The sequence below is a fragment of the Lissotriton helveticus genome, chromosome 2_1 (genome assembly GCF_964261635.1).
Source record: "Lissotriton helveticus chromosome 2_1, aLisHel1.1, whole genome shotgun sequence".
Lineage (NCBI taxonomy): Eukaryota > Metazoa > Chordata > Amphibia > Caudata > Salamandridae > Lissotriton > Lissotriton helveticus.
This window is the reverse complement of record NC_136059.1, coordinates 299,115,395-299,121,842: the sequence shown is the minus strand read 5'-3', so window position 1 is coordinate 299,121,842 and position 6,448 is coordinate 299,115,395.

Sequence of the window (6,448 nt, the reverse complement as noted above, 5' to 3'; positions counted from 1 at the left end):
CCTGAACCCAACCAAGCAAGGGGAGGCTCCCCGGGCACATCGGAACCCCTTCCCGGGCCCTTGGCAGTGCGGCAGGCTGGGAGACAGGGCCCAGGGCCGTGGCACCCGACCCGGGGCCCGGCCGGGCCCCTGGACGCAGCCGGGGCTCCCAAGCCCGGAGGCGCATGGGACGCCTCCCCGGTCCCTCCGGACCCCGTCCCGGGCACCCTGCCACGCAGCAGGACCAAGGACAGAGCCCGGGGTGGGGAGGCCGCCCTCCCCGGGCCCTCAGGGGCCCTAGCCACTGCTCCTGAACCCAGCCAAGCAAGGGGAGGCTCCCCGGGCACATCGGAACCCCTTCCCGGGCCCTTGGCAGTGCGGCAGGCTGGGAGACAGGGCCCAGGGCCGTGGCACCCGACCCGGGGCCCGGCCGGGCCCCTGGACGCAGCCGGGGCTCCCAAGCCCGGAGGCGCATGGGACGCCTCCCCGGTCCCTCCGGACCCCGTCCCGGGCACCCTGCCACGCAGCAGGACCAAGGACAGAGCCCGGGGTGGGGAGGCCGCCCTCCCCGGGCCCTCAGGGGCCCTAGCCACTGCTCCTGAACCCAGCCAAGCAAGGGGAGGCTCCCCGGGCACATCGGAACCCCTTCCCGGGCCCTTGGCAGTGCGGCAGGCTGGGAGACAGGGCCCAGGGCCGTGGCACCCGACCCGGGGCCCGGCCGGGCCCCTGGACGCAGCCGGGGCTCCCAAGCCCGGAGGCGCATGGGACGCCTCCCCGGTCCCTCCGGACCCCGTCCCGGGCACCCTGCCACGCAGCAGGACCAAGGACAGAGCCCGGGGTGGGGAGGCCGCCCTCCCCGGGCCCTCAGGGGCCCTAGCCACTGCTCCTGAACCCAGCCAAGCAAGGGGAGGCTCCCCGGGCCCTTGGCAGTGCGGCAGGCTGGGAGACAGGGCCCAGGGCCGTGGCACCCGACCCGGGGCCCGGCCGGGCCCCTGGACCCAGCCTGGGCTCCCAAGCCCGGAGGCGCAGGGGAAGCCTCCCCGGGCCCTCCAGGACCCCGTCCCGGGCACCCTGCCACGCAGCAGGACCAAGGACAGCGCCCGGGATGGGGAGGCCGCCCTCCCCTGGACCTCAGGCCTTCCATGTAAGCCCGGCAATCTGGTCGCCCCATTGGAAAGCATTGCGCGCTACTATTGCAAACACATTATCTACCGGACTTGCTCTAGATGGCGCTCCAACATAAGGAATGTACCAACACCTTCCCTACTGGAATCATGACGAGCTGGAGCCGTCATTAGCACTGAAGGGGTTAAAGTATGTTTTTGATGGAAATGTAAACATGTATTTCAAATAAAAGCCCTTTCCACCAAAATCGACTCCAAATGTCACTCGAGAACCCTTAATGAGCAACAGGACGCTGCCAGCGCCTTCAATCAACCTTCGCTTTCCTTAAAGTTCTTTCCCCTTTATCCTATAGTAAGTCCACTTATTTTTAAATCCGACCTATGCAATGCTTAAGTTGTGTAAATTCACTGGAAGGCTGCCTGCCCAGAGGAAGTTGTAAAAGTCACATACTTCACTATTCATCGCTTTGCTCTGCCCCCTGCGTCACCCCGCTCTCCCAAAATGAAAGGAAGCTGACATTTGTTTAGCGCTTGCAAATTCCGAACCATTTGGCCTACGTCCCTGTATGTGAAACAGGCCCGGCTCCGCGAATTTTTATTTGGGTGGGCCAAAGGTGCATTCGGGTGGGCCACTGCGGGCTCGATTTGTTGCATATATGTCTAGACAGGCCTGCTTCAGGGCCCTCCTATTATTATTATTATTATTATTATTATTATTATGTTTCTTATATAGCGCCTGAATCGACCCCCGAAGGGGTATCTCCGCGCTTGCCTTGGGAACCCGTCCTGGCTTTTCCCTGTGAGATAGCCCCTACAGGGCATCCCCAAGGTGAAAGCCAGGCATCCCGCCGCAGGGGGGCCGTTGTGGAGATTAAGCAAGCTTAATGCCCAGAGTTGCAGAGTGTGAACCCATGATTAGGTCAGGCACCGAAGCGAGAATTATCGAGTCCATGGACATTTGAGCTCAAGACCCTGCCGCGTCGGGAATTGAACCCTGGTCCCGGGTCTGACCTCTGCTTCAGGGTCTGCCTGCTCTAACCAGTGAGCCACACTTCTCCACATCTCTTCTTAGTCTTACAAGGCCTAGTAAAACGCACCCTTTCTCAAATCTCTTTCTTAATGTGATCACTCTCAAAAAGTGTTTTCTCCATGTAATGTCCCATTGATGGGAAGAGGAGGTTTCTGAGGTGGGAGTAACAGGCAAGTGACACGGACTCTGCAACGCACTCCCTTACAGGCGTGATTATCCACTACTCCTCACCAGTGCACCTTATCTCACAGCTGACCTTGGGCCACAGCCCCATATCAGGCACCATCGGGCTCCACTTTCATTTTTCCTGGTAAAAACATTAGTAAAATCACCTTCAAACTTAAAACATTGAATATAGCAGAAAATATAATTAGCACAAACTTTAAAGTATGTTCCACACTAGCCCTTATGACCCTACTGCTAATTAAATAAACAAAAACAGAAAGGCCGGCTTCAGCGCTGATGCGAACGTCTTTTTTGGCGATGCACCAATAACCTCTTTCTCCGTAAATACCTTTACTCTCACCTTCCAACAGTGCCCCTCATCTCCCAATGGCCTCCTCTATTGACCTCCTCCTCGGATTCCCTCACAGCCACAAGCCACAAGTGCCCCTCATCTTCCCATAGCCCCTCTCCCTATTGACCTCCTCCTCGGATTCCCTCACTGCCACCCTCCACCAGTGCCCCTCATCTCTCCCTAACTCCCCCCTCCACCCATGCCCTCTTCCTCGGATTCCCTCACTACCACCCTCCACCAGTGCCCATCATCGCTCCATAGCCCCTCCCACTACCTCCTCGGATTCCCTCACTGCCACCCTCCAACAGTGCCTCTCAGCTCTCTGTAGTCCCTCCCACTATCTCCTCCTCGGATTCCCTCACTGCCACCCTCCAACAGTGCCTCTCAGCTCTCTGTAGCCCCTCCCTCTATCTCCTCCTTGGATTCCCTCACTGCCACCCTCCAAGAGTGCCCCATATTCTTTTTGGGACACCAACAGGCTGAACGGAGCATTGATTTACAATGCCCAGCTAACAAGCATTACTTTGAAGTATTATTCACTTGTGTTAATACCTGTTTTTAAATCGCCGACGGACTCGTACTCAAAAGCGCCCTAGCGGTTTTTAACAATGTCACATTTATTTTGCCATGTCACTAAAGTATTTTGATTTTAGAGCTTACTTTGTGCTCTGATAGGCGTGTTCCCCGGTCCAACACTGATCATTCAGATAGTGTGGAGGGATAGATCGCCTAACAGGAAGTGTGAAAACTACACTTCCGGTTTGCGCCGAGTTTAGCAGTCTAGCTGCTCACCACCACCGGCATAAAAACCGGATGCCCCCCAGGACGCGCAGCAGACGAGCGCAGCGGGTGCGCCGCGGGCTCGCCGCGGGCTCGCCAAAGGCAAGCCCGTCTGCGCCCGTCTGCGCCCGTCCGCGCCTGTACCGGGCCTAGGGCCATACCCCCTGGTCCTGGGACTACCCACATTATTGGCACTCACCTGCGCTACTCCTCGAAACACCTAAGGGATCTTAACACTGGTAAGAATACTCAACGGTGTAAAACACTACCACTCCCTACTTTCGGCACGTCAGCCCCCAAAATTTGCCCAGGCTGTGGTTTTACAATCCCCTCTCCCCTCTCACTCACCAGTCCCCCTCCTAAAACCCAGGAGCATAGACCACCTTACCTCATGGCACTGATCAATGCTCGCTCCCTTCCCAAACACCATCTGGAAATCAGGGAGTGCATCATGGACCAGGAACTAGATATTCTTTTCATTACAGAATCATGGGGGGACGTGGCCTCTGGTCCAGATTTTTGCGCGGCCACCCCTGATGGTTTCTGTGTGGCAAGATTTGACAGATCGGTAGGCAGGGGAGGCGGCCTAGCCATCATTTATAAAGCCATATATCCGGTTACAATAGAACCTATCCAGCACTTTAAAGGCATTCTGCTATATCGCCCCCCCGGTCCTCGCACACACTTTCTTGCTTCTTGAGACCATTTTACAGAGCTATCTCTAGAACCCAGTGACTTTACCATTCTCGTAGATTTTAACTTTCACCTAGAAGCTATAGGCGATAAAGACACTACCCACTTAATTGCCGATCTCCAGTCAGTGGGACTTCGACAATTAGTCAGCTGCCCCACCCATCAAGCAGGACACACTCTTTATGGATTATTCACCAACAACCAGGACATCTCTCTGCTCACTGTTCTCCCACTAGCATGGTCAGACCACTTCGCAGTTGTCTTTACCATACCAGTTCATAATCCTAACCCTCTTCAGCCTAAAACACACGTTCCCAAAAATACCAGAGTTTGGAAGAACCTTGATATCCCACTTCTCTCTACTACCCTCAATAATGCCCCCTATAAGGCCTCTCCTGACCCAAGTTTAGGGTCCATAAGGTATCAAGAATGGATCCTGGAGGCGGCCAATCAGTTAGTCCCGACCAAACGTATTTTTCCCAATCGCGCAGTGCCATCTGCGCCATGGTTCACCGAGGACCTCAGACTGCATAGACAGTACTGTAGGAACCTCGAGAGACACTGGCGGAAACATTATTGCCCCATAGCGAAGCTTGCTTATAAAAACGCCTTGGCAATATACAAAAGATCTATTGTTACACACAAGAGCGCCTATTTTTCATCTCAAATTGAGTCTGCTCAAAATTCAACCAGGAAGTTGTTCCAAGTTGTTAACCCCCTCTCTAATCCCCCCACAGGCCTCTCCATTGAGGCAACACAAGATCTTTGTAATTCTGTAGCCACCTTCTTCGCATCCAAGGTTACTAAAATATACTCTACCTTCTCGCCCCCTAAATGTCCTGAAATTTCCGATGCCCATTCCCTATCTCCTTCACCAAAATCCACCTTCTCTGTCTTCCAAGCGGTTTCAGCACAAGAAATTAGTAAACTCACCACTGCCATCAGGTCAGGCTCCCCCCTGGACCCATGCCCATCCTCAATATCCAACTCCATATCAGAGGTCATCACGCCTCCTCTGACGGATATCTGTAATTCCATCTTTCAGACCGGGATCTACCCAGATATATGGAAAAAAGCAGTTATCAGACCACTGTAAAAAAAACCTTCTCTTGACCCGGGAGAGTCAGACAATTATATTCCCTGCCAAAATCTTTGAATCTCTGATGAATCAGCAGCTCTCAGAGTTCATCGACAGACATCAACTCCTGGATGACACGCAATTTGGTTTCAGGAAGGGCCACAGCACAGAAACCGCCCTGATAAAGGCCTCTGATGAAATTAGGGCCATCTTAGACCAAGGCGGGGCGGAAGTCCTTATACTTCTAGATCTGTCTGCTGCCTTCGACACAGTCGATCATTCCATACTGACGCGACCGTGTCGCATCTCTGGGGGTTAACCATCTGGCCAAAAACCTTCTCACATCCTTCCTGGCCAACCGCACGCAGGCGGTCAGGTTGGGGGAGTTTTACTCACCCTTCTTCACCTTACCCTGCAGGGTACCCCAAGGCTCCTCGTTAAGCTCTACATTATTAAATATATATGTAGCGGACTTGGCGAGGGTCATAAAGGCACACGGGTTGTCTCTAACCACCTATGCAGACAACACTCAGTTGGTGCTGGCCGTACATAAGAATGGACCAGCAGTTGCCTCGAGATTCCAGGAGGGGATGCTAGCCTTCTGCTCCTGGATGTTGGGGAACTGCTTGAAACTTAATTCGGATAAGACCGAGGTGATGACCTTTGGCAACCTCTCTCCCGACTGGGCTCCCACTTGGTGGCCAAAGCAAATGGGCCCCCCTCCAGTCCCGATTGCCAAGGTCAGAAACCTGGGAGTCATGTTTGACAACAAGCTATCTTTTAAACATCATGTCAACACAGTGGTCTCATCTGCTTTTTTCATGCTGAGGAAAATTAAAAAACTACTTCCTTACCTCCCAGCCTCAGCAGGGAAAACATTGGTTACCACCCTGGTCTTCTCCAAAATGGATTACAGCAACGCCCTCTTACTTAATTCACAAGAACAAATCCTAAATAAATTGCAGTCGGTTCAAAACGCGGCAGCAAGGGTCCTTCTTGCTATCCCTAAACATCACTCAACCTCCTTGGCCATACGCCATCTCCACTGGCTACGAGTCAGGAGCAGAATTTAGTTCAAGGCACTCTGTATCGCCTACAAGGCCATGCACGAGAATGGGCCTCGTTTCCTCAGAGACGCCTTTAGGATCTATGCCCCCAAAAGATCGGTGCGATCAGCCTCCACCTTCGTACTACCTGTTCCCCGTACTAGAACCTCTACCTGGGGAGACAGACGTTTCCTGGTGGCA